At 37.2% G+C, this 23,397-nt stretch overlaps 1 protein-coding gene across 3 annotated transcripts in view; it reads right to left on the bottom strand.

Annotated features, from left to right (window-relative positions):
* LOC101737217 (protein tiptop) overlaps positions 1-23,397 on the bottom strand; it is a 350,367-nt gene that overhangs the window by 286,817 nt on the left and 40,153 nt on the right. Inside the window, exons 1-2 of one of the 3 annotated variants that reach the window (XM_012694048.4) lie at positions 19,518-19,605; positions 18,797-19,428 (exon numbers count right to left, since the gene is read on the bottom strand). The exons of 1 other annotated variant lie outside the window; for it this stretch is intronic. The gene's annotated coding sequence lies outside the window, so the exon portion shown is untranslated. Of the gene's footprint in view, positions 1-18,295; positions 18,566-18,796; positions 19,429-19,517; positions 19,606-23,397 lie in introns of those variants that run through there. One more of the 3 variants, XM_038013389.2, reaches the window with a different exon arrangement.

Here is a 23,397-nt window from a genome sequence, read left to right as displayed (position 1 = left end):
TGTCAAATTGTGGTAATCCTAAAGCTAAAGTAGTAAATATCAGTACCGACCGGACCTCGTGAGAAAATCACGGTCACCCGACAATCGTTAAGTGACGATGATCAACAAAAAGTATGAAGTGCGATTTTATTAACATGAACCTTTCATCGATTCAGCGAAAAAACACATTGAATGCCCTATAACAAATGATTTTGTTTGCCATCAAAAAGGTTCGCCAGTCTGGAAAATGGGTCTATAGATTTCAAGCGGTGATCTATCGATGGTGCACACCCATCTTATCCAGACCTTCGCCGTTCAATATTTACAAGGCGATGAGAGTTCTAGTGTAGTCGGACGTCAACCGATCTCGAGCTGTCATTTGTGAAAGATCCCCGGAACGTATCAGTCGTTTGGTAGGCAGAGAGGTCTTTCTAAAATTGGCGTTTTAATCTATTGACGTGACATGATGGTGCAGTTTTGTTTGATGTTATTTCGCGATGCGCCTTTCGGTTTGTTTGGGGGACAAATAGTACTTATTGTACTGTAGCTCGGAATAAGAACGTAATTAAACCTATATTTTTCTCAAAATATTTTCATAAGTAGCGTTGTTGTTTTTCAATTGTGCAATGCAACTTTATGGACCTTTTTATTAAATTGAAAATTATACTTTTTTTTCATATTTCATTACCTACAGTATATTCTGTGTGGGTAGACTCATACGCGGATCCCATAGAATGCGGTCACTGGACCAACAAAGCAACCAAGAGGTCATACATTCCGATTTATTGGGTATGTATTCATTATTTCATTGCAATGCGGTTTCCACGTTGTTTTTCCAGGAAGGCGAATTTTCGCTTTCTCGTTGTCAACAAGACATCGGGGCTATTACGAAAAACGCGACAAACATCTTTCAATGGAACCGGGTGTTGAAGCAGAGACGAGTACAGACGAAAGGAATGCGCTGAGTCACCGCACCGGTAACAACACCCTCCTGCAGACCGTTGCGTTAGGGTGGGAAGTAACTGATCTGAAGTGTAGAGGCTTATTGTTCATTATGAATGGAAATATTAGTGTTAACTTGTTTTTCGAGGTATTTTTTTTATTGCTTAGATGGGTGGACGAGCTCACGGCCCACCTGGTGTTAGGTGGTTACTGGAGCCCATAGACATCCACAACGTAAATGCGTCACTCATCTTGAGATATAAGTTCTAAGGTCTCAAGTATAGTTACAACGACTGCCCCACCTTTCAAACCGAAATGCATTACTGCTTCACGACAGAAATAGGCAGGGTGGTGGTACCCACCCGCGCGGACCCACAAGAAGTCCTACCACCAGTAATTACGCAAATTATAATTTTGCGGATTTCATTTTTATTACACGATGTTATTTCTTCACCGTGGAAGTCAATCGTGAACATTTGTTGAGTACGTATTTCATTAGGAAAATTGGTACCCGCCTGAGATTCGAACACCGGTGCATCGCTCAACACGAATGCACCGGACGTCTTATCCGTTAGGCCACGACGACGTCATAAAATAACGGTATAAATCGATTTTGAGATAATTTCCTTGTCAGATAGATTATCGAAATGTTTTCTTTTACCTGCGGGTAGGCACCGCTAACTTGCACGTTTTACGCTGATACCAGCTTTGATATTTTGCATTTGCATTAAGAATGGGATTGGTCATTTAATTATTCGAGACTTTACAGCATACGACTATATTAGGATATAATATTTTATTGAAAGTCGTATTGATTGGAAAGTTTAGATAGGAATTTTTAAAAGCTTTTTAATTTCTACTAACATATTTTGCGTAGATTTATGGTTAATCAGCTTTCCGCCTGCGATTTCTCCTTCTTTTTTTCGCGTAGGCGAAGTTCAGTGCTCAGCAGTACTTTAAAAGGTCATCTACATACATTATTTGCCAGGGCTCAAACTGTTTCCATACCGAATTTCGTCACAGTTTCATTCAGTAGCTTGGCGCTAAAAACGTACAAACATCAAGAGTTACTTTGGTGTTTTATTAATAATGTATATTTATTATATACCTACATGTCATTGGAAATAGCTGTGATATATTAGATTGGAAACGTCAGGTTAATTGCCTGGGTGGAATCGAAGATGGCGCTGCGATCATAATTGTTTATGGGTAGACTTGTTATTGACTCGTTCAATAGACAATGACGTATGGCAAGTGTCAGTGGATCTGTGGGTGGATGACGTGTAACATTTGAAGAGTTAGTCTATGACGATGGGATGACTAGACAGTCATTTTGAGAGAGAAGGATTCTGTTTGGAGGCACCATTGCAATCGCACGCAACTCTGAGATCACCGCATTTCTAGTCTGCTTTTATTTGTATTCTTATTTCGAGTCTAACCTACAAATGACTGACCACGAGGACACAGGTGATATAGGTATAACATTTGCTTTATGTATAAATTCAACAATATATTTTATACTTCAAATTAATCTATCTCCCTGTAAAAACTGCATGAAAATCAGTATGTAGTTCAGGAGATTTGCGCCAACAAAGTAACTGAAAGACAGACACGAATTTTAAAAATGGCTGGTTTATATCCTATTACTGTTCTTTGGTTACATCTTTTATATTTTATTATATTCCTTCAATGTGTTATTTTACTACCTTCGTCGATGTATAAATTATACTTCTATTTTATATTTATATTATAGTTTTTTTTCATCCATGAAGTTTATAGCTTTTTAACTTCTTAATCAAAGTTAAGATGGTGTCTTCGAAAGATAATAATAATTTTTCGTTTTCAAATAAAGTGCATCCCACTCTTTTACTGTGTTATCCACGTATAGCATAAGGGTAATTATTCAATTATTCCAGCTGCCCAGAAACATACACCTTTGATAAACCGTTTACTAAAATTAAAATAAATACGACATAACATTATATTATATTTAATTAAGTATACACTAATGTATAAAGAGTATCCACTAATATCCTAAATATTTTCAATGCAGATGTCCTATAAATTCTGCTTGTTTAACCGGTATACATAATATTAAGATTATTTTCGCCGTCAAGTTAAGGTATGTGCATACTTAATTTTGAATAAACTGTTACAGAACGAATAAATCTAAGTAAAACAAATCTTTAACATTCTAGTTTTACACAAAAATAGCCAGTTTGGTTCTGAATTATATTCGCCTCTAAAAACGCTTTTACGGTTGAATCCCGTATTTATCGCGTCCATTATAATCTCCGAAAACGAAATATTTTCATTTCGTACTGTATTTTATCTTATTATGTCTACGACCCGTGAAGACTAAAACCATTATAATAATATGTGAATATATATATATCGCTGCCTGAGGCTACTACTCCTAGATCCGTAAATGAATTAACATAGACTCGATACGATAATGTCGTTAGGACTAAATATACCTTCAAATCCAGATTATTGGTAATTGCTCAAGTAACACCGTTCAATAATATAATTTATTTGAACGTTTAACACCGTGTTAGACTGTGTTCAATAATGCTTAATATTTATTGGCAAATGTTATTTGCAATAATTTTATTAGTCCTCGCAGACATGAAAGGCCGTACTAAACACAGGCTTTATAGTGGGGTAGAGGCATTCATGTTGATGCCCGTGGACTTCATCGGAGGGACCGTGAGCTCGTCTGCCCATATTCGCCAGTAAAATTAGAGGTGTCTACTAAGCCTCTCAACATATTGTACTAGAACGTATGACTTTTACATATATGCAGATATAAGCAATATCTACTTCTAGTAAATGCCTGTTTGGAAGTAGGGGCAGTTAGTTAGTTTACATAGACATATGAACTTATGGACCACTTGTTGCATAGCTGTTACTAGAATCTACAGATATCCCGCCATAGCCACCAGGTAAGCAGTGAACTCACCTGCAAAAATTAATAACAATAATGGCTATTACACATTTTAAGCGGACATCGATGATTCCTTGCTGGAAGAATAGATATCGACTGGTAAAGTTCTCCAACAATCACCAGAAAACTCATTGTTAGAGAGGAGTTAGAAAGGAGAATAAGTTGAAGGTATATTGCCATTGCGCAGAAAAAACATAAATTGAAATTGGCATTTGGAAAAAATTTGCAGTCTGATGGGGTGAGGTCGCATTGCCATTGCTGTTTTCATAACCGAACGCGCTAATATTAATAATAATTAATTAATAAGATCAATTAACGAAAACGAACTGGTAATTGATCCTGTCTCAAACCTAGATCAACGACATCAAGATCTAGAGCATTGCTGAGTTGCCAATAACTAAAAACAAATTTAAGCCGCATTACATCATTGTTATGTCTACGATCGAAAAAATAATTATTATCAAATGAATATGACCCATTTTTTGCGTTCGATATCACACCGAGATCTATAGATTGGTATAGATCGAATTCCAGCCGTCTGTCTGGTTGTGATTGACGAACAGACAGACATTGATTGGACGTAATTACGATGCATGTTTTATTATTAGATATTTTTTTTTATTGTTTAGTCATTAAGATAATGTTTTGGGTTCAGGTTTCGCGTCTTCTGGTTCTTTGAATTCCGTATCAGCATGGCGATAAATAGGCTTTGTAATTCCGTCATGTCCGTCACTCTATGTCACTCATTTTACTTACTTGGACTCTATTGACCATACAAAAATTATGGTAGGCTATTTTTTTTTTTTGGTAGCCGATTCTTTCGACTTCGCTACGTATTAGGGGACTACCGCTTGAAGTTAACTCAATGTCTCAATCTTAAAGAACGCGTGGCCTGCAGAAGAAGTTTGCATCATGGTGGCACCGACCCCTAAGATAACGCTTTCGGCTAACGTATAATTAACCTCAATGAACACATACACGATTCACAGTTCTTGCCAAAAATAATTACGGTAGGAGTGTCGAAGGATAGTAATCAATATTTCGAAATATGTTTTTTCAAATAAATTTGGAAGAAATCTAGAAGACTATCATACATTTCAACTGTCATATGTACTACTAGCTTTTGCCCGCGACTCCGTCCGCGTGGGATAGTTACTTTGGCATAACGCTAAATTTTACCCCCCACTTCATTTACGTAGAAAGTGAAAATATTTTTGAATTATAAAATATTAAGGAGCTATTTAAACCCCTATTTTGAAACATTCTCTATTGGTGCTCCACTTGTATTGGCCTTACCGTGATTTTATATAGCCTATATATGAGCTATCTAACACTGAAAGAATTTTTCAAATCGGACCAGTAGTTCCTGAGATTAGCGCGTTCAAACAAACAAACTCTACAGCTTTATAATATTAGTATAGATGATAGCGTAAAAGTCTATAATTAGTATCAATATAGCTAAGTTCCAAAATTACTTTTTGCCAAACTTCTGCAACATCAAAACAGCCTAGTGCCGCACCATTCCTCCGAAACGAAATCATTCGTATAATTGATGGAATGATTGATTGACGCGTGACTCGAACACTCACCAACAGTAATTGTGTGTGAAATAACTCCGTGCGACGTGTAATTACGGTGGCTTCGGGACGAATCAATAATAATTAATTTCAAAACTTATTGAGAATAGCACGGGAAATTTAAAGAAATTTAGTATTCTTACAAAGTAACGTGACTTTAACATACAGTTGGATTTTTGGTAATAAAATATTGTAATTGGGAAAAATAAATACGAATAATTAGATGGAGCGCTATTGAGAATAAATAACTTAAAACAAAATTCTTCTAACTTTGTTTTCAGAACATTACGACGTTTTGTCCTAACGCGTAAGTTATCTATTGAATAAATAATTTATATTCTGACTGTGTGCTATAATCTCCACGTTTATCAATGTTTACTCGCGTAATGGCGCAGACCTCTTTCGAGTCTCGCCACTGAATGGTCGATTCCGTTTCAAAATCTTGTTTGCGAGCCTATAAAAGGAATGACATGTTTGCTACCTCATTTCACATTGGTCGCGGTTGACTGTGCCTATTCTGATAGGGGTCTCGCGCGCTCTATAGTGAACGATGGTCCTTTGCAAACTGTTGAATAAGCTCTTGGATGAAATCAAATGTGTTTAAAATGATCACTAAAGGCTCGCGGCTCGCAAAACGACCGATGGCAGTTTTTTTTCTACCTATGCTGATGGCCTTGAGAGGCTATATCAGCGTTACCGGATGACAAGAGCAGTGCTTCACAGAATCTACCACTGGATCGGAAACGTGACCCAATGAGAAGATCCGGCGAAAAGGTTGGCAACAGTGTTGACGCGAAGCTGTCCTCTGCAAATTACAAATACAATATACATTCTAAATGTCATTGAGCATTGACATAAAGCATGTATAACGACAATAGACGTACGTGCAGAAGGCAACTAGCAACATTCGCAACAGAATCTTTACAAGTCATTAGACGCGTCACCCCCACCCTCGGGAGCGGGACGCAGCGCCCGCTTGTAATTAACCAAGAGCCATAAATTGACCGTAACTGTCATATCATATTGATTTAGTCCCGTGACTCCGACGTGCGCCTTCGGAGTTTTGCGCCCCACGGACTACGAAGGGGGAAAAATTAAAATTGGATTCCATGTACATACTCTAAATGATTCTTGGGAAATGATTATCGATGTTACTTTTTAGAATATACGTTTTAAATTTATTATGTTGTAACAGCACTAATTTTACTTCAGGAAAGCAATGCAACTATCGAACGTAATTACATTCGAAGCGCTCGAATGATTAAACAATAAACCGATTGAATCGCTCTTTCGGTCGTTCATTCCTACAAATCTTTCGTCCACGTCGTTAATTCGAACGTGGAATTTTGACAGGATCAAACAAACAGCACAGAATTATCATTCACGTTAGGAACGATTTAAAAAAATTAATGAGTCACGCTTTAAGATCCGAATCATTTTCCCACCGACGTTCGTTCACATGTTTAAGTAGTTGCAATGATCGAATTCGGCCCACGCGTACGTACATACATGCTCCCATGAATGAAGTGAAGATAGAATTATTGCCGCCGTGCAACGATAGAGACTGTCAAAACAACGCTAACTAGCGAAATCGAACAACATTCGGCCGGCGGATGATAGAAAACAAACATTTACATGCCATTCTTGAACAGATGATCCGATCAAACAAACTTCAATGAACGAATTTACGATACAACGAGATCAAAGTTAACAAAAATATCTTTTGCAGCTTCAAGAATTATGGTGGCGGCTATTTGTATCACTGTAAGGATCAAATTAGCATGTCTGGTTGTGTGGTGCCGATGAGCGTATGTTGCGTTTGGCATCACGTTTTTTGGCGGCAAAATATGTATGTGTTGCCATATTGAAAACCTTTTCTGTTCTTCCGCCGATTTTGAAACGTAGGAACTAATTTTGATTGAGAATGAATGTTTGAATAGCGCAATATTTATAAAACTTGTCGATATAATTCGTTTGATTGTTAACAGCCGATCAAAGAATGGATATGATTTGAATGTTGGGGCCGATGTGCGATGGATTAATTGAATATTACTGAAATGTTTCTTTTGTTCCGTTTTATTTTTTAAATAACGCAATTTTAAGAATAGCAAACAAGTCATCTATTCGTGATGTTTATAAAATTGATTCATAAACAATGTTTTAATTTCATCATATTTTATTATTGCACTGGATAGCCGAGAGAGTTTATGGATCATCTGGTATAAAATTACAGACATCAAGTCCAGATTAGGACGTGAAGTCTCAATTGTATTGTCAAAAGGCTTCCCTATCCATATTTAACTTATACACGAACATAGTACATCTTCAAGGCTATATGTATATAGTTATATAGCGAGAGAACATACACATACAGAGAATATTCACTACGCCTTACAATTAGTAAATATTAATTTACTCAATATGAATAATATACGTTCAACAACCATCTCTACAAACCTTCAAAATGTTTATCAAACAACCAACTTACACGGTTAATTTAGACGCTCGACTGTCACACATGAGGTTTCGGTATTAGTTATCCGAAATCTTATATTTATCACCTTTCATGCATACCGGCATCGGTCAGAAATCGAAAAGGAAAACCTAATTCGGAAAGACACTCGAAAACAGAAAACACGACAGCCAACACTTTTCATAGTTGACAAGACATTTTAAAAAGCTATAACAGAGCCGCCACACATTAATTATATATAAAAGGATTTTATGAGGTTTCTGCGACTCGGAGAAACGTTGAAAAAAACAAATGTTAAGTATTCGAATTGAATCTCTTAACGATAATCGCCGACTGTAAAACCTAATGTGTTTTTAATTTTAATAAAAATTTTTAAAGTCGTAGAGCAGGCAAATCTAGCATCTAGACTTTAATATGATCTCTGACAGTGGATGAGGTAAATCCGTGAATCCTAGCGAAGGTATTTCACGTTGTGGTAGTACGAACCTGTCTAGTTTCAATATAAATCAATGTTCACTGAGATTAGGACTAAATGGCATTCCTTTTAAATGTTAAGGATCTAAAACTGATTCATATATTCTAACAATAATGTGTGACCGAGAAAGAAGTGAATCGTAACCGATCAACCAATAAATTTTGGAATAGACTAAACCTGTTTCGCTTTGTATATGATTTTTATACTATCCGATACGATATTGGATAATCGTATAGAGATCGTGAAACAGGATTTTAAAAAAACTTTCAGTCATATTTTGTCATTTCAAATAAAACATTCACAAATAACCAAAAGAGATTTACTTATTAGGTATTTAAAGGTTAATGAATGAAGCCTAATGTGGTTTTAAACAACTTACGATATAATTCATTCTACTTACTTTACAAGAAGACCCTGGATAGAGACCCAGATAAAAAACCTGGTTGCGATAGCGCGTATATCTTCAAATCTCACTTTGGAATCACAATCTGCAGGTCTCCTCAATTCCAGTTCAAAAAAAGTTCACACCGTGAGGATGGAGCGCATGCTAAAACGGTCCACGTCTACATAAATCATATGAAGAAAACGTTAATTTCGGATGGCATCATTATACATACGATATAAAGGATCTGACATAATGTATCTATTTATAAAGTAATAGATTCCCAGATATACTTACACGTAGATATTTGAATGTATCGTGATCGCGCAACCCTTTATGTAATCGGAGAACTTTCAACTTCTTTTTTACAAATAACATTATTCGATAAGTTCATGTTCAATATGCACTTGTTGAAATGCTTAAACCAAATAAAAAATACTCCTTCTGATCTATATGATGAACCACATTGAATTTATTAGGATTGTAACTACTGTAATATTGTTTGACAATGGTTACAAGTGTTTTAATTGTTACTACGTAAAACTTCTAGAATTTGCTCACTTCAAACTGAGTTTGAACCAGAAATGAGATATTCAGAAAGAGTGGCAATTTTGAAGACCCCAACATCAACGCATTACATATATAAAAAAAATGACCGAAAAATCAGTGCAGCGGGCCTTAGTTTGATCACCAATAGTGTTACCGTTTAAGAAAATACATAAAACAATTAAATGAATTTAAAAAAAGAAAGTACATTTAATGAGAATCGTGTCGTACAAACTAAGAACCATCTAACAGGCATCACGAAAACTCCCAATGACTTCACCTCTGCGTCGTTTTAAATAAATCTTCAAATCTGTCAATTAACTCAAACGTAATGTTGTATTTATGTAAATAAGAAATATACTGATGGACAATTCGTGTGACCGAAAATAGATAAGTGACAGTCCTGTCGTATCATTTATCGGACATTCTAAATGTCAAAATGTTTTTTAATTAACCTCTAAACAAAATAAAAGCTAAAACACTAAAACCCGACTGTGAACTGTATTTACTTTATTTTGGAATTTATTGAGACATATAATGGACCCAATGACAGTTGCTCAGGTGGAGTACGCGAGCCCCCGTTCGACAGATGATGTTACGGGGTTCGCGATAAAGTTTACGACATAATGTCTTCTATATTGCCTTCGTCGGTAGACGAACCCACAGCCCACCTGATCGTAGGTTTCATAAGTGATTGCCATACTCATGGACCTCTTTTTGACAATCAACTTGATGTTTTTCTATTACAGTCATTGGCGGTAAGCTTTCTTCTCACTACCGTGACTGTTCTTGACACGACGACTTCTGTGGAAGTACGTGGTATGCGCGTCATTACTGACCTTTGAAAAGAATATAGCATTTAGTACCCGTTGAAAATATTTACTAGCTTATTTCATTTTCACTTATGACATTAACTAGTCTCGTATAGATTCTCACAAAGTAATAGGGGATATAAATAGAACAGTTCTACTTTGATATCCTTTTAAGTTGAAACTTTGTACAGTCCTATTACATAATGTAGTTACTGGCTTCCGAGATAGTTTCCATCATAGTACAATCAGTCTGCGATAGGGAAGCGCGATCGTTTCAACAAATTGGGATTAAATATATTCATTTTGTAAATTCAGACAGGACCTTTGAACACATCTCACGTTGGGTGCTGAATACATTATAGTACGTGCCTGTCTCCAGCATTCCACCTCAGTATTGAGAGGTATGGTATCTCATGGTATCGCATGGTTGGCTGCGTGGTGGCGGCTTAGAATGGCACCAGGAGTTCATTCCAATTTGGGATGTTGAGTCACGGACATGATCTGTTGATTCAAACTGTCATCAGGTATATAATAATGTGTGTGTGTGATAAGCAGGTAGTCAAAGGCAGGGTCGTGTAGCAACACATATCCCCTAACTAAGAGTCGTTAAAATTATCTGTAAGGTAGTACTGTGAGACACCGTCTATTCTATGTATTTATAAAGCATATCATTTATTGCCTTCCGATAGTGATGACAAGATTCTGCTGATGAGTGGTCAACGTTATTGTTTGACTTTAGCAATGTTAACCCTGACGAAAACTGCTTGCTGAATCTATTGTACTTTAATGCCATTTGATTTTAAATTAGGTTGTCAATTTATAATACAAAATATATGCTTATAAGACATTTCAATTGAATTATTAGCTACTCAACAATCGCCAAGAGCGTGTTTTGACTCTAAACAATTTTAAGCCATTCATAATTCATAAATATAAACAGGAAATTCGAAACTATTAAATTGAGCATCACGGAGCCAATACGACTAATACGAACATGCCGGGACTGCATAGATGACACAAATGACAGGTCTCATAAAAATATTAATAACGTCATAGAAATGCGTTTTAACGTAAACACATCGTCTAGAACGTAACATTACCATAAACAAAATGTTTATTTTTATTACGTTTTATAGTTTTTACTATTTTTATTTGTAATTTTAGAATTTGGTAACTGCAATATTATTAAGGTGCTCTGATCACCTCGATAATGAGACGCTACTAGAGTGGAATTCACCGGTTTCGTTAATGAATCAGTTTTGAATGGAATGAGGATTGTGTAGATATTCAGCTTTTTAATTCTAGCTGATATTCATATTGCAGACCTTCGTAGCCCAAATAAAAAATATGGTGGTGGCTCTGAGAGACGTTGTGATATGATTTGTTCCCCTCTTTCCTTCCTTTAGCTACTGGAACTATTTCTTCATGATCTAATCACACTAGTCTTAGTAGTAGTATACTGACACTAACAATCGACCCCGACTTGGCATGAGTTTGTTAAAAGTATATTACAGTAATTGTGTATAAAACTTTATATAGCAAAATTATACCTGTTGCTTCCAAAGAAACTCTCAACCTCTAATTCACCTTCTTAGATCTCTTACAAAAATGTCAATGTCATTTATGTAAAAGCAACTATTTCAACTTGAAAATGACGGACTTCCATACAATGGTTCATGACTTATTTTATCCCTTCATTTCAAAAAATCCTTCCTGTGATGGATACATACATATATATCATCTATAAAAAACTTTCAAGTTTGTAGCCCCAGTGGTTTAGGCTTAGCATTGACAAATAGTCTAACTAAGTATGTACACTAAACTTCTAACTTTTTTACTGGGCCTAACCACTGCTGCTTATCCTGATCAACAATGTTAAACTGGACGCCGATCTAAGCCGTCGACTGAGCTGAATTAAATTACATCATAATGCGAGAAAACTACGGTGTGGCAGTGTAATTTTAAGTGGGCAGAAAATTACAATCATGACAAAAACATATATGTTTAATAAAACGCATTGTTTCATGGTCGAATTCAAACGAGCGTTACTGGTATTATTAATTACAATTATAAATAAACATGGCGGGTGATTTACGTCGTTGTATTGGCGGGTGCGTGCGCGTCCGCCATCTTGCCTCTAATCGCTTTTCTGTCATTACATCACTCACGACTCAACGTTTGCCGAAAATTGGAATATTTTATTGCTTTCAACAAAAACATTTACGAGTATATTTGTATTGCGCTAGACGCTACTGGTCCACTCCGTTGTGGCTTAATATCGCAAAGCAGTCATGTGTACCGGTTTGAAAGGTGGGACAGCCGCTATTTTAATACTATTGAGACTTTAACCTCATGTCTCAAGGTTCATGTTGTTACTGGGATAGCTGTTTACCCCGGTGGGCTGTGAGCTCGATCGTTCTAGCCCAATAAAACAATACTAACGGTTGGCAGCGGCTTGGCTCTGCCCCTGGCTTTGCTGAAGTCCAAAGGTGTCGGTAACCACTCACCATCAGGTGGGTCGTATGCTGGTCTGCCTACAAGGGGAAAAAAAATACCTGTTCGTCTGGGGGTCACAATACGGTCTACCGTAAGAAATTAAACAATTTTGCAAGTTTGATTTTTATGACCCAATGTTGTTTTTTCATCAGGGAAGTTGTTACTGGACACATAAGTTCTAAGGAAACACCTTCCTTCTTCCTGGCGTGCACGCCGTGCATCGTTTGATACGAATACATTAAACCTAGAGAGACCTAATCTCTTATGCTAGGCTTAAGCTAAGAAGAAAAATCATTACAATAGGGTACATTTGCAATAGATTTAAAACAATATATTTAAATATACATTTTATGAAAACGAAGACTAGTTTGCTAGCTGACCAAACGAGTAATTCATTGAACCTCGCGTTCTGGTCCACAGAAATTTACAAAAAAATAACCGAACCATTAAGAAAACCAGACATAAATCTGTCAAAATTCCAACAAAAATTTCCAGCACATTAAAAAAATTAATATCAAGAAAAAAAGCTATCTTAGAAACCCAAAAAGGATGATCAGAAAACAAGGTAACATAATAAATATGTCACAGAATTATTTAACAAACAACCACTGAGCAGATGTCGCGACATGTGGCGTCGATAAATTGTCGATCGTCGACATATCGTGTCGCATACGACGTTTTACTTTGTATTCTGTGTCATAAATAAAATATTATGGAGTAATATTTGTTAATTAATATACTGGACCACGAGTGAAATAAATATACTTAGGTACTATCATCTTCAGCCCACAGTTACTGCAGTTGTAATGTGCACCACAGAAGTCAATATTCTTTAGAAGAACTATTTTATGGTGGAGTGTACCCCTGTCGCCACCTATTTGTCAACGTTGTGATTGTCACATTCTCTCTCTTCTTTACACTATTCTTCATAATCCATCTCTCAAACTTCATGAACAGCTTAATTATCTGATCCCCTGAGGCACAGACAGCCGATTTGGCACTTGTGTCCTTCTTAAACTTCCCAAACATAGGTAGTACGTGTGGATTTTTTTTTTATTGCCCTTGTAGGCAGACGAGCATACGGCCCACCTGATGGTGAGTGGTTACCGTCGCCCATGGACTTCAGCAATGCCAGGGGCAGAGCCAAACCGCTGCCTACCGCTAAATAGTGGTACATATGTTATATGCGAGACAGACTGTGCGTCTATGAGATCCTCTTCTCCACTACACGCGCACAAGCTGCTCTTCTGATGCTTTTAAGAAGGCAACGAAGGATTATTTCCTTTCACTTAGCTGACATGTTGTGATTCTAAGACATACGTACGTGTATACTATGCTTTTAAAACATATTTTATTACATAAATATCTATTTTTGTCGAATTTTGTAATTGTTTGCGTTGTCACTTTTCCACCTTCTGTAATCTTTGTTCCGTCGATTTTTGTTTGTTTTGGAAATAATATCATATCTGAGTCCAACTCGCCTTACTTAATACCATTTATTTTGTGCCTTTTGTTATAATATTCCTGTGTATGATAAACGGAATGGTAACTTGTTTGATCTAACGATTATCTTAAACTGAGCTTAGTCGGAACTTTCGAATTTAACTTCGTTGACGAAACAAAGAACACAATCAGGATATGTGATTTTCAGAAGCCGATATAAAATGTCGTCTATAGAATGTAGTTAGATCCACAGTGTGGAATCTAGATGCGTTTATTTGAACTGGCTCGATCTCATCTCGGGAGCAATCTCTGGGGTTTCCCACGCCGCTGATGATAGTGATGCTTAGAAGTAGTTAGATCGGGATACATATTCGTCGCGCTCTTAGTATTGAGTTGGCTTTGTTTAACCTAACGCTTGAGCGATCTAGCGTTAGGTTTTGCATGAGTCAAACTAGTTTGAGTTGAGACAACACATTAAGGCAACAGTTTAAAAAGAATAAGAATAATTTTTAAGACTTTATAACCCATTACCGTCAACCCAATATAGTGTAGACTTCGCTTTCAACGGCCAGGAAATAAATACACAGATTGCAATAGTTCACTTAATTCTGTATTGCTTTATTTGTAACTCCACTTGTACAATATTTAGATATGTGCTTACTACAGAATACACTGCTTTTTCTCCCTTTTTTTGGACTACTGCCTTTTTATTATGTCACGTCTCCACTACTGCCATTGCTCCCACCAACGGTGTTGCTACTTGGCAATCCGAAAATTGTCTTAATTTTAACATGATAAATTTTATAATAACAAACCTTACAATAGTATGCTAGTAGCAGCTTAATTCTAGTATATCAATGGCTACATACAGAACATAGTTCTTGTTGGTTAAAGACAAAGTTCTTTTTCTCAGGAATATCAGTTCTCATGTATAGCGACTGATAGCGTTACTCTTAGAGACAGCTATCATTGACACTCTTCTAAATCTAAAAACTGGTATAAAAACTGCACTGAAATAAAGAAAATTTAAATAATCGGGGAAAAATGCTGGGCACGAACTCTGTGCATTATGGAACCAAAGGCTCTTCAAAAATATACACATAAAGATATTAAGCAGATTAAGAGCAAATCTGTTCGTCAGACGAAGTGAATCGAACCCGCGATTCTCGGCCCAGCTGTCAGGGGCGCTAATTATTGTTTTTTTTGCTTAGATGGGTGCACGAGCTCACAGGCCACCTGTTAAGTGGTTACTGGAGCCCATAGACATCTACAACGTAAATGCGCCACCAATCTTGAGATATAAGTTCTAAGGTCTCAAGTATAGTTGCAACGGCTGCCCTACCCTTCAAACCGAAACGCATTACTGCTTCACGGCAGAAATAGGCAGGGCGGTGGTACCTACCCGCGCGGACTCACAAGAGGTCCTACCACCAGTAAAGTATTGTGCCACCAATTCAAGTCAACTAATGTGCCACTTTGTAAGTAAGTGGCACATTTTAAGGCCGATTCGATGGATCTCAAAGTTCAGTTTGAATTTCATTAAGTAACTGAACCGGCACGACGGTGAATTCAAAGTATTTTATGAATCGTAATATTAAATATAATAAACGCGAGGAACATTCTAAAGCGTTTTAGTAAAGACAAACGACACACCATCAGCAACAACCATCAATAACAAACAATGCCATCTCTGAACAAAGCAAACAAGACCAAGCCTTTTAGTTATTTCATGAAATTATGAATTTCAGAAGAGACCACTACAATCTTTACATTTCTCTCTACGAATTCGTAGTCGTATATTATTTACTATACAAAAAATTAGGTATTTTTGATAATAACACTTCTAACGCTCGTTAAGCTTCTGTATCTGTGAGCACCAATATGAGCGCATTTTGTGTTATTTTTTTTATCTTCAAAAAAAATTTAAGTTAACGATAAACAGTTGCTTGCGTCATTTTGTAACTCTGTAAAATTAAGTGACAAACGTACATACTGCCTTTTTTTCCAGTCGTTACGTTGACCGTGATGAGTTGCGTTAATCCAGGTTTATTATAAACTATATTTATGCAAAACTGTATCCAAAACCGCTCAGCCATATTTGTGTAATTGTGCAGCCAATGCAAACTTACAGACTCAGAACATCAGAGTTAGTTAAAATTCAACTAGCATGACATAAGTCTATTCATATGATGCAATTTTGAAACACAGTTCAGATAGTTCAAATATTTTCTTGACATTGCAACGAATGGCGGCCGGGCTCACATCCCACTTGATGTTAAGCGTTAACGACACCGTTTGATTTTTAGAAATTCAAATAATTATAATAATCAAGAAATTCGACTATGGCGGCGTTTAAACCCCACTGGCAGGTACCAATTATTATTTTTGGATTGATAGCGTCCTTCACGTTAACCACTTAACACTGGCTGGGCCTCGAGCTCGTTAACCAATAATACAAATAATTATTAAAGAATTCTAAGTTTAACACAAAAGTACAGAGGTGTCATTATAGTAAGTACATATGTAAAGATTGCTAAGACAAATAATTATTGTTTGTATAATTATTGTTAACTATTATTACGTTCCATTACATTACCTAACCTTTTAACCTACACATATGATTGAATCTAATTTAGTCTCTCAATAAAATTGGCGGCGTACTTACCAATGGATCTGAAGTCTCAAGAAGATTTTTGATTATTTTCTCTAATCATAAATAATAATAATAAATATTAAATAATTTCATTTTCATTTTCATCAAAAATCATTAATTCACACTTTTAGTTCGCGACCTAATTAATCTAAAACACTGATATTATTATTATTATATTATTATTATAACAAATATGTGCACTATTAATTGTGAGCACTCGTAAACAAATTTTTAACAAGTTTGTAGTGTCTTACTTCCTTGTGTTCGGCCATCGATCGATTTAAGACCATATTTACAAAAGATTCGGTTTTTGTATTACCTACATTTTCGCTTTGGTTTGTTTTAAATATTTACAAAACGCTAAATAAATTTACACTATGATAACAAACACGAAATCTCATCCATGACAGAAAATCTATTGATAAACAAAATGGTACTTAGTTAGATAAATAGGCAAAACAAGCTGTGTCTTTGTGTATTTATATAACTAGATAAATAGATTTAGCTTGTCTACAGGCTGAGATAGTAATTTAATCAATTTTATATTTATGAAAATTTATTAAGTGACCGGTGGCAGGACCTCTTGTAAGTCCGCACGGGTAGGTATCACCACCCTGCTTAATTTTGCCGTGAAGCAGTAATGCGTTTCGGTTTGAAGGGTAGAGCAACCGTTGTAATTATACTGAGACCTTAGAACTCATATCTCAAGGTGGGTGTCGGTATCTACGTTGTAGATGTCTATGGGCTCCGGTAACCACTTAACACCAGGTGGGCTGTGAGCTAGTCCACACACCTAAGCAATAAATACTATTATACTATTTAAATACTATTTACCTCGGTACACATTTATTTTAATTTGACATACTCTTAAAAGCAATTTGAAAATTTATCCACACATTAGGCAATAATTAAGCCATAGCCTTAGAAATGCATGTCTCAGAGAAAAAATCTACGTAATCATTTATTAATGGAATTATCGTTTTACCAAACAGCACTACAATTTATGAAACTAATTGTTACGTTCTAACAGACACTACACTGCTTGAAAGAAAACTTTTATTTTTTTGGCGATTCAAATAAAAACAGATTATTATTTTTCAAAATGTCTCCTGTATTTATTAGTGTGTCCTTCTCTATTGTCGCCCCGCCCCGTGCCTCCCCACCCCCGGCGGCATAGACCCGCTGCAGACGGGGGCCCGCGACATGAGGCCGTTCGAATGACAACTGTGTGTGCAACGCTTTACAAAAATAAAGATGGCGGGACGAAACTGAAAACCGGCACGCTCATGGCGAAAAAAGAGTTTTTTTTTGATTCGTAATATTTTATTTAATACATTAATTAGTTAGGTTATTAATTATTAAAAATTTTTATGCTTTAACGTTTATACGGGCAATGGTATCTTGGATGAAGTGTTTATTTAAATTCATTCACTTATTGCCTATCTCTCTCTAGTTCCTTGAAAACTATATCTATGTTTACTATGCGTAATTGATTTGATCATTTCTTATGTTAAAGAAAAAAAAAAAGGAAAAATCAACAGAACAAAGACTAATAAAATATAATGCTCACTCAGTATTCCATTCATGTTGATATGACGATAATTAGCACCTACAATGCAGCATACTTAGTATTCCTAATTTTTCGTTTAAGTTTGTATGTAATAAAGATAATAATTTAATGACTTTCCGCGTAACGTCCCGCAATTTCTGGTACATTCCGATAACTTCTTTTGTTTTTGCTATTTCGTACTGAATAAAGTAAATTACAGTTATCGTGTGACGTTAATACGATTTCGTGCGTAAAATGAGCACAGGACCGTCACCGGCCGCCGCCGCATCGCTACTGCCTGAAATTTACCATCCCCGAACTTTTCAGAGCACAACACGCAATGCGAAACTTAACTCAAAACATCCCGAACTCACTTCGAGTCACGGTCGAACTTCATAAAAATGGTACGATTTGAGCATTATACTAATATGAGTATTAAATTGTTTAAAAGTGACATAAAAATTCAGTTGACACAGCATCGGAGGCATGGTTTTGTCACGTAGCTTGATAAAATATGCTCACCGTCTTTTCCTATGAATATTCTAATACGTTGACAGACAATGTCCACCTGCCACGGGCGGCACCTGAGCAAGCAGTGGGTGCCACTCGAGCGCTTCTCGTATGGCCTTTGTTTTCTGACTTCTATTTGTTTTCTGCATACGTGAAACGAATTCTTTTACACATCAAACACAGGACTAGAAGTCGTTGAACCTTTTTCCAATCCATCAATAGGAAACTTAAACAAATCAACCGTATTTGAACAGATGGGCCGCGACGGTGTCGGACGTTTGGGCAAATAAGTCGTACGTGCGCGGGTCGTGTTCACTTCACTCATAAACTGGCACTAAGTTGACTGGACACTGAATTTTGGCACTTGTCGTGATCGTGCGCGGCCGGGAAGGGTTTCGACGCGTGTTTCGTGGTTTGTTTACGCGAGATAAAAACGCGGGGCGCATGCGGTCGCGTCGCGGGCCGCGGCCGGAGTGACGCGCCGACTGCCGCTTGCCGACACTAGCGCCGCGCGGACCCGACACGTACTAATGCAGTCAATCAAACGTCCCGCAACTTGATAACGAACTTTTACACGATGCAACTAAATACTTCTCATAATTAGACCCGCACTTCAGGAATCTTCCTCTGACGCTGGGCTTAAACTAAAAATAATACAAAATTTAAATTATTAAATTAATTAAACATTGAAATTAAAACAATACGTATAAATCTAAAAGTGTTTTTAACGTACGTAAAGCACCCAGCTGACTGTGCTGTAAGTTGAAGTTCCAGCAGATCTGATGGAAATGTTGAGGCATACGTCGTGTGTCCCAAAGCGATTGTCATGTAGTTGTCAGTTGTCAAAACATTGCAAGTGCGGCGAGGTGACCTTGCAGCCGCGCGCCGTCTCGGTCGCACGCAGGGCGGCGTCACGCGGCACGCCCCCCGCCCACACCCGCCTTCCGCCCGCGCCCTATGTACGAGCGCGCTTCGCCTTACGATTATCGTTTCTTACCTATCTCGTGTTTTGTTTGTAAATCATTTTCATTAAATTGAATGTGTATCTATATATTTTTAAATATACATTTATTATGTATGATTGAGTATTTTTTATTTTATAACCAAAACTTTTTGAAGCTTGGCCACCATTTTTTTTATAGGTAATTAAAGTCATAGAATAAATTTTAATAAAATTAATTTTCAAATATTGAATTATTTTCTTTTAGAATTTCAATCAGGCACGGTACGTTCAAAATGTGTACACCAAACACACAATGATTCACCATGACAATTTGTGTTTGGAAATAATTATATGGTAATATTAAATTAAGTATCTATTATTGTGTTTGTAGAGTTAGCTATTTCTCTAAGCAGATGTTTCTACTTTCATTATTTCTTTTTTTTTATGATTGAAGGATTACTGGTGGCCCGGAGGCCTTTCCAGTTTCACCAGGACAGGTGGGAATTGCTAACAGCTGCCTGAGCGCCGCCGAAGGAGACCTATCAACTCAAGAGCAACTGCTTCGCAAATGTGTCTACTACTGGATCGGAATCGCGACCCGCTGAGAAGATCCGGCGAGAAACTCAGCGAGCCGATGCATGGGTTAGGTTGCACTTCGACCTCTTTGTCGAGTTCGACGAGTTCATTATTTCTACCAAGGCAATTGATTAATACCTTTCTTTGTAATACCATGAGATGAGATGATGAGAGTACCCGGTAGTTATCCAACGCAAGTTATTTTTTTTTTATTGCTTAGATAGGTGGACGATCTCACAGCCCACCTGGTGTTAAGTGGTTACTGGAACCCATAAACATTTACAACGTAAATGCACCACCCTCCTTGAGATATGAGTTCTAAGGTCTCAGTATAGTTACAACGGCCGCCCTACCCTTCAAGCCGAAACGCATTACTGCTTCACGGCAAAAATAGACAGGGAGGTTGTACCTACCTACCCGTGCGGACTCACAAGAAGTCCTACCACCAGTAAATCTGGGATCCTATGCGCCCTGCGCGTCTACATCCAGCTGTAAGCACCACCACTTTTCGATCGTGACAGCCACTGATCCTGTGCCTCAAAACTCACATCAAATCACAATACCTAAAAATAAAAACCGGACCGTTCTTTAAAAAGGAAAAACGAAACTACAGATCCGCAATAATGTCAAGCCAATAACAGTTTACAGGTCTTCAACCTTAGAGCTTTTACGACGTTCCCACAAAACCTCCGGCAGTGCAACATATTATTAGTGAGCTTCTGATCGCTCGATGACGTGACAAATTTGTGCTTTCAGTTTAGACAGAAGCTTTTATAAACTTGCCAATAATGTGAGCCTTTATAAGTTGGTCTTTCATTAAAAAGTGAGCACTCGGGTGACGTTCAGGGAAATCTTTAAAAGTTCAGCGTCTCGTGTCGAATCTGCAACTTCGTGCACCGAAGTAACACGAAATACTGCTGTGCTACGAGAGATAACACAGTATTAATTTTTCGTTAAAAAAAAATGGTTTTCTCATTAACTGACAAAAACTGGTTCATTCACCCTAAAGCGAGGTCAAACTTGCATACCCTCCGTGATAATAGTTCATCAACAAAATTATAATTGAACTTACTGCTTTATTAAATAATGAGAAAATTCAAAACGTAGTTATTGCAAGCTAAAATTTCATTTCATACAAAAAAAAAATTATTGTGTACGCGTGTGATCGTGCTCACAGCCCACCTGGTGTTGAGTGGTTACCGGAGCCCATGGACATCTACAACGTAAATGCCGCCACCCACCTTGCTACCCTACCCTTCAAACCGAAACGCATTACTGCTTCACGGCAGAAATAGACGGGGTGGTGGTACCTACCCGTGCGGACTCACGCGTTGTAAAGTGGAGTTGAATGTATATAATCGCTCTGTTTATTCATGCTTGTGTCATCGTATACGTCATGTACCCGTCGTCATACAAGCACAGTTCTTATCTTTTGATGTGTAAATCGTACGGATTTTCGAAGGATCAGTCCAGCTGTTGATCAGCTGCTTATAACGGGGCACTTATCCCTTTTATTCTCAGTCTGATTCCTTTTCTCGATTCTCTCAATTCTCCCTGATTGCTCGTGGAAGGGCGCGATTCGGTCGTATGGGTTTTAAGCAGGGCTCTATTGTCTGCCTTGAAACAAAACTTCGTACAAGGTCAGGCCGCCTAGATGGCAAGCGCGCCGTGGGCAAAACACTAGCCAGATAGTCAGATCTAGTAAAAGAAGACTTGGTGGTAGTCTGTACCATGCGGTCCTTGAACCACTATGATCGAACACAGTGGAAGAACGTCACATGTGGTCGCGACCCTCAGCAGTGAGGAAACCATATAGAAAAAATAAGGTATTCCCTATTTAAATGAAATAGAGATTTCAAGTTCATGGGCGCCGCTGACATTCAATCTAACGTGTCAGGGATCTGCTTAGAGGAGCTCATCTTGTCTCACTCAGAGGCCGACGCTAAAGCAAACAAAAATCCCTCAAGAACTTATTTAATTCAATGAAAAAAATTTACATTATTTACCCCGAATCTACCTGCTAGACGTCTTAAGCGTAAAGAAGGATATTTATGCTCCACCCCCGCTCCGGCGCACTCTCGTCTAAATTTATCCGCTTATTACGATCGTAAATTTAAATACGTATTATAAGGGTATTTTTCAAATCCGCGTCGCTCTGTTATAACGATTCTACTCGATGAGCTATTTCTGGGATTTGTTTGTGTCGATCATTGTTAGTGCGGTTGAGACCGGGTAATCCACCTGTGGTATTTCCTTTTGAGTAAACGGCCTTGAATCGTGGACCTCAGACGCACAGGCACGAACAAATCTATGGGAGTGAATTGTGGAACCTAGGGGCTATAAAGCACCAAAATATTATCATCAAAAGCTCAGCATGACAGCAGATTTAGTTGCTTTGCCCCACCAGACCTAAACATTCACTGGAAAGCTTCTTTAGCGGTCGATTACCGAAAGGATAATATACGAGTATGTAATATATATCTATTATATATCTAATATTAGACAATGAAGCATATGTTTTTTGTCTGAGGCAATCCACCTTGAGGCTGTGATGCCTATTTTATTCAAAGGCAAATACTATCGATTTGGACTCTATTGTTTCGCTAAGTATTAATTGCATTAAAGTTGATGGCTCTTTAAGCTTCAAGCACTACCTTATGTTATTATCGGCCTAGTTTCAATCAATGTTAACATCAAAATACCTACACAAAATAACAATACACTAGTTTTATTGGAACTTAACAAGATCAAGTTAAAGCTACACGAGTCGCAGCCGCACGATTTATTATTATTTAAGAATCCGCAACTCTCGACACGATCCATCAACGATCACTCACGATCAACACATCACAAATTTTAATCAGCATTATCTAAAACGAGCGTGCACCTTAACTGATTGGAATACGACACAATATACCGTATCACCCAAATCTGAAATGCATCATAAGCTAAAAACTTAACAAAATTTTCTGATGCACTGATTTCGCATATATTTAGGTCTTAACACAATGCTATAAAGTCGATTTTTTTCTCGAAAAAAACTTTTTAAGTGATTCGTTCTCTTAATGTTTCATCTGTAATTTGAGGTCATAAA

This window comes from Bombyx mori, chromosome 10, assembly GCF_030269925.1.
Source record: "Bombyx mori chromosome 10, ASM3026992v2".
NCBI lineage: Eukaryota > Metazoa > Arthropoda > Insecta > Lepidoptera > Bombycidae > Bombyx > Bombyx mori.
The sequence above is the reverse complement of the archived record's forward strand: the minus strand, read 5'-3'. Positions and strand labels throughout refer to the sequence as shown.